The following is a 12,024-nucleotide window of genomic DNA, read 5'->3' on the forward strand; positions in this document are numbered from 1 at the left end:
GTCAATGGTTAAAGTTGAATTCCTTCACAGCCTGAAAGGGAAGTTGACATCACCCACATGAACCATAACTTCATTGCCCAGAGCTGCTCAGGAACATGACTACACGGTGGCAGGTATCTGACAGACTGTTGGTCCATGAATAGCTCTGCACTGTACCAAGACATAAAGGCTTCAGGAGATTCTCAATGACAATGGTAAAAAAAATGGATTTCATATCTCTGAAAGCTGCATGGCAATGTTCCCCCACTGCAAACCTGGGTTCAGAAAGAAGGCTGCTACCAACTCAACCACTAATATACCAAGGTTTCTTGGTGAGCACACATTTAAGCAGTCATCAGACCCTTTCCTGTTTAGTTTGTGAGATCATGTATCACATAACCAGCACTCTGAGTTTTTTGTGACATTACAAGATCTTGAAAGGATTACAAACACAAATATACTGAATAGGAGCAGTATTTTGGTAACAGAGGTGGTATTTTTGAAACCACATACCATTGTGTACAAATTTCAGCTGCCCTTCAATTATATGAGCCTGAATAAAACTAAGGATACTCTTATTCGGAGAATACTTCAGAGCCAAGTGCCCATTGCTAGGTGGAGTAATGGAATATATCAGTTCTGATGGTGAGAAGTCCTTGTCTTCTGCACAGAGGTAATCAACAGTTATTTCTGTGACTGAACCCACCCAGACCTAGAAAAACAAAAATTAAAAATAATAAAAAAGAAAATGCATGCAAAAGAAAAACAGAAAAAAAACCTCAAAGAAAAAAGAAATAATAAAGATTTGTGATGTTGTCAGGGACTGAAAGAGTTAATGCCTCAAACATTGTGGTGAAGCAAGTTAAGGTCTGCAAAGAGACAAGTTAAGGTCTCCACAATGATAAATTGGGGTCTGCATAGCACCACAGGTGAGAAGCTGATTGGTGCGGAGTTGGCACAGAGCTGGGAGGCGCGTGGGAGGACTCGCAGTTCCGCCCTCTGATGGCCAAAGGTCATGCGGAGTTCATTTGAGGAAGGGGCTCACAATCACCCGAAAGACCCCTCCCGATCACCCCCCCACAGTGGCGCCTGCACAGAAGATGGAGAACATTCTGGAACAAGCCTCAAGGGGGGCGAGACTAGGGGCGGGGATAGAACTTCGAGGAGCGATGTGGCGCACCCCCACCATCGGAGGACCCCACGCTGCTGCCGCCCCTGCTCCGGATCGGCCTCCCCCGCCCGCTGTCAGTGCAGCCGCAGGCCCTGCACTCCGGGAGCAGCGCGCCCAGCGCCGGAGGACTGCAGTGTTTATCATCGACATCGTGGGATCCATGGGTGGTGATCTCTCTCTCTCTCCTCTTTCTTCCTTTTCCTTTCCTCTTATAAGTATTTGGATTAGAACCCACGTTGCTTATCGTTGTGCTTTCCTGGTTTGGGTTGCCTACTGTTATGCTTTCCAAGTTCAGGTTGGTGTTTACCGTCAATAAAGTGTTTAATTGATCGTTTGGTGTCATTTCACCTTAATTTAGTCCAAGGGAGTCACAAAACCTCCATGATCCTCTCTGGACAGTCCAGTTCAGGTCGTCACAGATGTGCAACACTAGCAGCTATGACAGGTTTCCTTACTGTCCATCCACATTTCTTATCATGAAATGGAATAGTTAATGTTGGCAAAATAGTTTTCAAAAAACAAGACCACGAAATAATACAAGCAAATACACTATACCTGTTTGAGTTTTAGATAGCTGCCGCATGAGCATTCTATTTGTCAGGCACTATCCAAACTCTTACAAACATAGCAAAATTGTATTTTGATAACTGAATCAAGGAGCTCCTTTCACACATGAATATTAGTGTCATGTACTTCACAGCAGGCAAGGCATTCATTATGCTCTACTTCCACTAGCAGAAAAGAAAAAAGCAAAGCAGCCTGGGGACAGCACAATCTCTAATACAAATGGAACACTTGCAGCTGCATTATTTCCTTCTAACAACATGCACTAAAGGCCCTTTTTTAGTGCACCAAACAACCCACAGAAGTGCTCAGTCCAGTGGGAGATGAAGGAATCAACACCTCCAACAGCTGCTTAGCACTTTGCAAGGTCATGCTTTCAGACAAAATAAATAACTAGTATTTGGAAAGATGGTATAAAACCTATTACTTAATTCTAGTAAATCTAAAGGATGTGGGTTTGGGGTTTTTTTTTAGCTTAAGATAGGCACAAACTGCACGATCCTTCTTTTGAGCAGAAAGGACTGCTGTCTGAGCTTCATCCACATCTCAACTGGATAATTTCTTGTTTGGAAACGATAAGCAACAGCCCATTTTATTCTTCATCTTTGCTGTATTTATTTAGAATTACAGACAAAAGTACTAAGACTAACAAAGAACAATACATATTTATCTCAACATGAAATGAAATTCCTAAATATTCAATATGTCAATGTCAATCCTTCCATGCAGAGTTTATATCATAGTGTATAATCTTAAAAGCCTGAGCCTTTAAAAGCCTCAGCTTGAGCTTCAAAACACATACTGTATCGTCCCTTCCTGTCCTCCTAGGGCCTTAGTACACTTAACAAATATCTGGCAGTAACATCACACCAAATGGTTAAAAAGGAAATATGATACTTGACAAAGGGCATTTTACCTCCATCTGCCAAAACCAAAAATCATCAATCACAGATTTTTCCCTAAGTATTAATGTTACTTTTTAATAAAAACTATGGAAGAAAACCTGAGTTTTTTTAAAGCCACTGGGATTTTTGCCGTGACACTTCAATAGAGGAAAGATTTCAGACTATATTGTATCACAAAATATGTGCCATGGATAAAGAGATACTAAGATGAAATTATATGTGGTTTCTAATTAGAAAAACAAGTTTGAAAAAGAAGTTGTGTTACATTTTATAACAGAAAATATCTTGCAACCAGGAAATAGCTATTTTCTCCCTTGAAATATGTATTTCTCTGTAATGTAATGACTAGTATCGAAGTTTGATAAAAGATGCCACCTATGAAAACACAGGATGATAACTAATAGCAAAGGCTGACTTACTGAGCAAGCACCGATTAAGCTCATCAGTGTCACTGGTTTTGTATTGAGACCCTTTAACTCATCACAGTAGCACTTGATTCAGATTATTCTACACAGAAAATAAAAGGTCACATACAGAATATGCAAAAACATAAGAAAGGACTATGCAAACATGTTATTACATATGACTCAGGTTAAATGTCCAAAAGTTTCAAAATTTTTTCACTTACTAAAGGAAAAATTGAGCTTTTTGCTATAAAGCCAGTGTTTATTTCTATTGTTCCAGCACACTAACACACAATGCTTTTTAAAGTACTGTACATGCTGAGGTGCTTCATGACCTGCAACATGATCCTTGAATGAGATACAAGAGCTGAAAAGGGCTGTAGGGAAGTAGACACTCAGAATACTGCAAATACTGTACAAGTGGCTTATTTTCCACATCTGGGATCAAGTCCTCCTTAAAGAACACCATGAAAACTGTATCTGAACTTCCAGGATGTAGCATTATACTAATTTTGCATTTGCCTAACACATTCCATAGGCACAGTCCAAAAAAAGGTTCATGACCCTGCCCGCTGGGAAATAATCCATTCTGCTATGCTTATGGCATTCAGCTTATCAGTATCTCCTTGAATACTACATATCCTACCAGACACTCTATATTCACAGCCATTTTAATACTCTGGTGAGTGATTTAAAGAAAAAAAAAAAAATCAGTGTTTGAATTTGGCTTTTAAAAAAATCTAATTCTAGGAAAATACGGCCCTCTTGTGGCAACAGGAGGATACAGTCATTTCACAGCATCACTACTGATAAACACAAACACATACATAAACGGGGCAAATAAGGCAGGATACTGATTTTCCTAAAAGTATCATATTTCCCTTCCCCATCCCCACCCCAGCAAAAAGAATGACCATAGAACCTGTGGAAATTTTAGGAAATTATACCTAAAATGCTGTATGGTTTCTAAATACACATATCCCTCATGCACTTATTGTTCTAATGGAAAGGCTTTAAATTAAATGCAAGGATTACTATCATACATTACAGAAGCTCTCAGGACAGTAAAAATTTCTGTATCTCATATGTTATGTTAATGTAAATACTTTAGCATGTCATAAATTCTCAGAAAAAAAAAAAATTCTCCTAGAGATGTTTTGATCTCCAAAATGTTTGGTTGGTTATCCTCCTGAAACCCCTCCCATGGTGTTCATAAACTTGATATAAACAACAGACACGGTGGTTTGAAGAAGGCATGGTCCATTCTCCTTCTGCAACACACTACTAAATACGTAAAATTAAATGCATGTTTTAGGTGCCACCAATTTGTAAACTGCATCATACAACACTGGGGATGATGTAGCCTCAAAATATCCTGCTTATCTTCTTTCAAATCTATTCCTAAATATCTTCTCTGTCTTGGTGCCTCTCAACTGGTTTACTGTGACCGCAGGTTCATTAGCTGACCCATACCCATTTCATTCTGCTTTTCAGAGTCACCTAATTTGTTTTTATTCATCAGATCTCAGAGTGGAAGCCTTTACACATGGGGGCTTTTTTGTTTACATGGGCACAGTGTCCATAACAAATTGGTTCTGGTTACTGGGTGCTTACTTGTCCTGGTTTCGGCTGGAATAGAGTTCATTTTCTTCCTAGTAGCAGGCATAGTGCTGTGTTTTGAATTTACTATGAGAAGAATACTGATAACACACTGATGTTTTAGTTGTTGCTAAGTAGTGCTTATGCTAGTCAAGGACTTGTCAGCTTCCCATGCTCTGCCAGGTGCACAAGAAACTGGGAGGGGGCACAGCCAGAATAGTTGATCCAAACTGACCAAAGGGCTATTCCATACCATATGACGTCATGCTCAGTATATAAACTGTGGGGGGTTGGCCGGGGAGCAGCGATTGCTGCTCGGGAACTGTCTGGGTATCGGTTGGCGGGTGGTGAGCAATTGCATTGTGCATCACTTGCTTTGTATATTATTATTGTTATTATCATTATTATATTGTTATTATTATCATTACTATTTTACTTTATTTCAATTATTAAACTGTTCTTATCTCAACCCAGGAGTGTTTCTCGCTCTTACTCCTCCAATTCTCTCCCCCATCCCATCGGGGTAGGGGGAGTGAGCGAGCCGCTGCGTGGTGCTTAGTTGCTGGCTGGGGCTAAACCAGGACATTACTATAACACAAACAAATAATAATCCTCTAAATAAATAAATAAATAAATAAATCTGAAAAAGCACTGAAACTGAAGTGACAGTAGTGTCTTTTTTGAAGATTGAAAGATTAAACAGCCAGCTATGGTTATTAAGAGCAAAAAGTATCATCAGTCAACAATTTAAAAATTTTCTTCAGGAATTGGAGGGGGGAGTTAGAAACAAGTTAGCATGTATTTTTTTTAGCTCACAGTATCACACAGTAATAGCTTCAGTGTCTGCACTAATATTTTGATGACCTCTAACAGCCTAGATTTTCACAGGCTGCATTGTATTATTCTTATTAAGAACTTCAAAAATGTCTGTAAAAGTCTTCTGAAGGGAACATTCCTGTTTTGTATCAGAAATACCCAACACATAGTCAATTCTCTAATGAAGTGCCAGTGAGAATGCTGCTCTCTTCTCTTGTCCTGTCGCACTGGGGATCTGGAGAAGAGCAGGCAGCAGAATGCACCTCAGCAGGTCTGACCCTTCAGTACACTTAATGGCAAGAGGCACAGAGTCTGAAGGCTGTGCAAAGGCAACAGTAAGATATTTGCACTCTCATCATCACTACTCTTGGTACTTTTCTAAGCTATGCTGTTCATTAACAGCCCTCAAGATGCCCTAGCAAACAACACTAAAACACAGCAATGATCCAGGTGCAAGCCATCCACCCTCACAAGCCCTATGTTAGTCCAAGAGACTTCATGTACCTTTAAGATTAAAAGAAAGCTCAGTCAGCCCTCTAGATAAACTTTACAACAGCAGAAAACTTTCTTCATGATGACTAGAATCTCCCTAAATGAAAATTACTCATGTACTGCCTCCATTCATTAACACTAATTATTTAAATCCCAGGCAGGACCACCATTTATTATATTGAATATCCCAACAGATACAAACCCAATAATCTGTAATGAAGGTACATTAAATGGTATCAGGTTAGAAATCAACATTTTAAGATGATGACAAACATATCCGAAGAATTCTGTTAACTTTTATAACAGGAGCTTCATCATTTACTGCAGTAACTGTTACAAATACAGTTTGGGGCAAGCTTTGTTTCCACAATTCCATGTTATTTACTATCATAGTAAAATTATCTATCAGTTCCTTGCTGTCATCATGAACATAGTAGATTAGTTCTTGTTCCACCTGAAAAATATAACAACCTGAAAAATTAAAGAGGCTAAAAGAAAATGAATATCACATTAAAAAAACAAAAACATTCAAGTCTAGTCATGCCCCTCTGGATTTATTGCCTCAACTTTTTATGACTTCTAAGAATTTATTTATGCTAATATCTGATCGGTACCTCTGTCTTTGTTCTGTCCACAACAGCAAATTTTACAGCTCATCTGTCCATTCCTCTAGCCAGCATATCTTAAGTTGCCAGTCTTGGCATTCCCCCTTCACCCTAAAAGGAAAATGGAAAAATCCAATCCCACTATATTTACCATGACTTTTCCTGGAACCTATAAACTGAAAACAGTATTAGTAGATGGTGACTTATGATATAGTTTTGCTTCTTAAACCTAAAAGACTGAAAATTAGCTTTATTGTGCATATACTGTCTCTCTGTGAGCAAAGATATGACCTAAAAAGACAAATTTGTTTCCACTTCTCTCTTTGTTCAATCTACACACCATTTCCTCTGGTTAGCTCTTTTCGAGATGTACCCACAGTCTATCTGCCTTAGGTTTCCAGAGTACCAACAACTCTGCTTGAGTGCAAATGGCCCATCAGTCTACTGTGATTATAGCACACTAGTTTGTGTGACCAGTAGCACACAAGAAAGTGAAGTGGTTGGCCACAACCACCAGCCACCCTCCCTCCCCACTGCAAATGACCAGCTAGCAACTGCAGAAAGATCTTCGGTACAAGGCCAGAATAAAGCTCAAACTCATGCATCTCGCCACCTCCCACCAAATCATCCCACTGCAGACAAAAATTAGCTTTTATCAATACAAAGAATTAATCGTGACCACAGCAAAGCATATCTAAATGCATTACCTGTTTTCTGGTAAATTTGGTTAACTTTATTCCAGGAACATGAGAGTTTTCAACATACCCATGCTTTGGCTGCTCAACTAAAACAAATTCACAACTGAGTCCTGCAAAGTGTCTACTAAAAATTTTTAGATAGTCTTCCACGAGGGCTTTTGAGCCCCCTTAAATTACTGTGAAGTTATGTACTTCCAATGGAATCATTCTGGGGATGATGTCTACAGAGATCTCTATTCCACTCATTGTTCAGACACCATTGGTCACATCCAGAGAAAAATGGTCATCTAGTTGGTCAGAAACTGTCTGCGCATACTGAACTTTGCCCTCATCAACATCTTGCTGTGTGAAGGTCAAAACCAGCCTTTGGTCAGCACCGAGATAACTTTCTTCTGAGGAAAACTTCCAAATGTATCCATGTACTGGAAGCTGTCTTACTGTGAGCACAATTTCAGACGGAGAACTGTTTTCATGAACAACCTTCAATTTAAAAACATATTCCAAAATGATTTAAACAGAAACAGGAGAAATTCTTTAATTCTCTTTGAATTTTTCACTTTTAACCCTGTGTCCTGGTTTCAGCTGGGATAGAGTTAATTTTCTTCCTAGTAGCTGGCATAGTGCTGTGTTTTGGATTTAGGATGAGAAGAATGTTGATAACACACTGATGTTTTAGTTGTTGCTAAGTAGTGCTTATGCTAGTCAAGGACTTTTCAGCTTCCCATGCTCTGCCAGGTGCACAAGAAGCGGGGAGGGAGCACAGCCAGAATAGTTGATGCAAACTGACCAAAGGGCTATTCCATACCATATGACGTCATGCGCAGTATATAAGCTGTGGGGGGTTGGCCGGGGAGCAGCGATTGCTGCTCGGGAACTGTCTGGGTATCGGTCGGTGGGTGGTGAGCAATTGCATTGTGCATCACTTGCTTTGTATATTATTATTACTATTATTATTATTATATTGTTATTATTATTATTTTACTTTATTTTATTTCAATTATTAAACTGTTCTTATCTCAACCCAGGAGTGTTTCTCATTCTTACTCCTCCGATTCTCTCCCCCATCCCACCGGGGCAGGGGGAGTGAGCGAGCAGCTGCGTGGTGCTTAGTTGCTGGCTGGGGCTAAACCACGACACCCTGGGACTTTCTAATTAATTGGCATTCCTTGTTTGGGTTAGACGGTATATCTGCAAAGTCCTAATACAATACAATTAAATAACGTGGCATGGGAGTGTTTTGTAACCCTGAATGTTTTGTAAATTTTGAAAAGGAATTAACTAATAGCCTAAGAATTGTAGACCTCTGCCTGAAACAAGGATTTCAGCAGCACAGCATAGTGCTGCAGGAGCCCCCTCGCGGTTGTCATTGAAAGGCTACACACAAACAGTAAGGAGGAAATTATTAACCAAAGAGAAACAACCTCAGGTTTGTGACTTGAACTTTTAAAAATTTTGGATCCAGTCCTCAGACAGTGTTAATTGGGCTAGCTCCAAACTGAATGAAACAAAATCTTTTTTTCCTTGGTATTTCCCACCACCTCAACTAAGAATGATACATGAACATTAAGTACAAACAATTGTCACAACTAAAACAAATATACAAGTCCAGCATCTCCAAATCTTAACTTTCTCAAGCACCAATATGCAATGGAGTCAAAGACTATGGGCAGTCTTTTTCTTTAACATAACCGGTTTTCCTTCCTAGCAATGGAAGCTTGCTAGTGTCAGTCTCTCCAGAATTAAGCATCCAGAATGCAGTCATGTTGGTGAAAACCAAAAGGAGTTAAAGAAGAGAAGACAGAGACCCTAAAGACACTGCAATGGCTGAGAAAGCAGTGAAGAAAACTTGCTACATGATTGGAGAAATGGACACCACAGTTAACTTACTTGCAGTTTTCCTTTACTGATTTTAACTGGTTTTCCTTCTTCAACTAAGAGATTGCTTTTGTTCACAGTCCTTGGTGGCCACTGATGACTTTCCAAATATATGTGAACATGCACTCCAGCATCCAGATGGGCATCTTTAGCAAGGACTGTAATGTTAAATGTGTCAATAAGGTTGTTGCTGTCGTCATGCCTGTAGGTCACATACCCCTTTATCAGATCAAGTTGAGTAAAGGAAACCATCAATAGATTATTTACATATATTCTTCCATACTTTGGGAAAGATAATATCTCATATGTAACCTCATGATCATTTCTGATGTCTTGGTTTGTAATAGCACTTAGGTTAGCTGTTGTAACAGTTTCCTCTTTTCCTTTTTGAACCAACAAGCCTGTATTATTTGCCAACCTAACATAAGAATCAGTGGCACTAACTTCTAGAAGCAAAGATGTATAGTGCTTGCCATCTGTCACGAAGAGCACAAAATGCCCAAAATCTGCACCACGGTGTATAAACAGGACTTGCTTTTGCTCCAGGTCTGCTTGTTAGAATTGGTAGAGTCTGTGCAAAGTATCATTTGTTAGCACCAAGTCCCAATTGGAAATGCCACGTCTAGTATACAGCAACTGCCCATCATCAAAATCAGAATCATGATAGCAAAGATCTGCCAAAGTTAATAATCGCTGCCCATTTCTCACTATGTTAAATACCTTATCAATTACACCTACTGGTTTCTCATCATTCTTCAGCTGGACAGAAATGTTGAATATAATTTCTACTGACAAAGGTCCTACTTCTGGATCAAAGTTTGCCCACTCTCCTGACACGTCACTGGAAGCTCTGACAAGAAATTCATCAAACACTGTCTCAGAATCTTCATGCACATACATAAGGCACTTATCAATTATATCTTTGTTAGTAAAAGTGGTGAGATTGTCATTACTCTCGAATGAGCCTGTAAAATTAATGAGTTTTAATTTCCCATGCTTAGGAAACTGTATAACTTTATATTGGAAAGTTTTATTATCCAGTGTTTGCACAAACAATTTTGTGCTTGTTATTAACTCTCCTTCAACTTCAATAAGAGTCAGGCCATTGTTAGTCAAAATAATGTTTCTGAAATCTGACTTGATGTAGACTTCAAAGTCGTAGAAATTTGATTCCAGGTACTTTTTAGAAATGAGGAATCTAAATGAATCATGGTTGTCTTCGTGGTATCTCCTGGTTAATTCATATGCCACTTTTTGATCAGTAATATCTTTCTGGCTAAAGACTGACTCTTTTTTCAAAGGCTGGTCACCAAGCTGTATTTGTACATTCTTTGGTAGGGACAGCAATTTAAAACGAAGCTCATCTTCAGGTATTTCTAGATCCACAATCACAGCAAATAGATTATCTAAATTCAAGTATTTCTTTTTTTATTTTTCAGTTTCTAGAGGAGTATGTTTCAATAAACTGTACCTTAACCATTTCACTTTGATTGGAAACACGTGCTCTTCTCTGATTCCATTTCCTATGCTAACTTTGAATTTAAATTGGTCAGTAACATTTTCCAGCTGAATTTCTTTAAAAGTGCTACAGTATCTCACACGGTTGTGAGATGGAGTTGACATGTTTCCATTTTCCCCTTGAATGCTTCCTTTGGACTTCCCCAAACTGGGGTGGCTCTGTGATCTCATACCGTATCTCCAGCTCCTGGAGGTTGGCATTTGTTTCAACTGCCAGATGCTTAGGTGTGATCAGAGCTGTAACACCTTGGAGTAGATTTTTTCCCCAAGTTGCTGACAACTTTGTAATCCAAAGGAACTGCCATGGCACGTAACACAACAGTATTGCTCACTTTCTCACCATAACTCGCTCTCAGAAAAATCCTTGAGTTTGTGAAGCCTGTGTGGACAAAGGAAACAGTGCTTTCTCTTAAGTCCTCATTAGAAAAAGTAGTAATAGCTTTTCCAGGATGCTTTGAATTTTCTAAAAATCCTGCATCTGCATTCAGATTTGCAAACACCAAAAGACTGAGATCCACAGGATCTGTACCTGTCCTGGTTTCGGCTGGGATAGAGTTAATTTTCTTCCTAGCAGCAGGCATAGTGCTGTGTTTTGGATTTAGTAGGAGAAGAATGTTGATAACATGCTGATGTTTTTAGTTGTTGCTGAGTACTGCTTATGCTAGTCAAGGACTTTTTCAGCTTCCCATGCTCTGCCAGGCGCACAAGAAACTGGGAGGGGGCACAGCCAGAATAGTTGATCCAAACTGACCAAAGGGCTATTCCATACCATATGACGTCATGCTCAGTATATAAACTGGGGGGGGGTGGCCGGGGAGCAGCGATCGCTGCTCGGGAACTGTCTGGGTATCGGTTGGCGGGTGGTGAGCAATTGCATTGTGCATCACTTGCTTCGTGTATCATTATTATTATTATCATTATTATACTGTTAATATTAGTATTACTATTTTACTTTATTTCAATTATTAAACTGTTCTTATCTCAACCCAGGAGTGTTTCTCACTCTTACTCCTCCGATTCTCTCCCCCATCCCATCGGGGTAGGGGGAGTGAGCGAGCGGCTGCGTGGTACTGAGTTGCTGGCTGGGGCTAAACCACGACAGTCCTTTTTGGCGCCCAACGTGGGGCACGAAGGGTTTGAGATAACAACAGATTAACCAGAGTGTATTAAGGAGTCTGTTAACAGTTGCCGGTCACGATATTAGTTCTTCTGATCTGCACCATGTTCTTTTTTTTGCAGCACGCGTTAAAGCTTGCTGTCAGTTTGTGTAGTGTGCTATGCTCTGCAGTGATTCATGATCTTTTGCTTGGGAGGCTCCTTATCAAAACCCTGACCTTGAGCATTCTTTGGTATTTGGGTTTCATACAGAAGTCACTACTGTACTTCGGGTACTACCTC

General features: G+C 39.6%; 1 pseudogene; it reads right to left on the minus strand.

Annotated features, from left to right (window-relative positions):
- The window catches only part of LOC104031735 (chondroitin sulfate proteoglycan 4-like), a 105,445-nt pseudogene that overhangs the window by 83,504 nt on the left and 9,917 nt on the right, over positions 1–12,024 (minus strand).

Source organism: Pelecanus crispus, chromosome W (genome assembly GCF_030463565.1).
Source record: "Pelecanus crispus isolate bPelCri1 chromosome W, bPelCri1.pri, whole genome shotgun sequence".
In the NCBI taxonomy this organism is placed as follows: domain Eukaryota; kingdom Metazoa; phylum Chordata; class Aves; order Pelecaniformes; family Pelecanidae; genus Pelecanus; species Pelecanus crispus.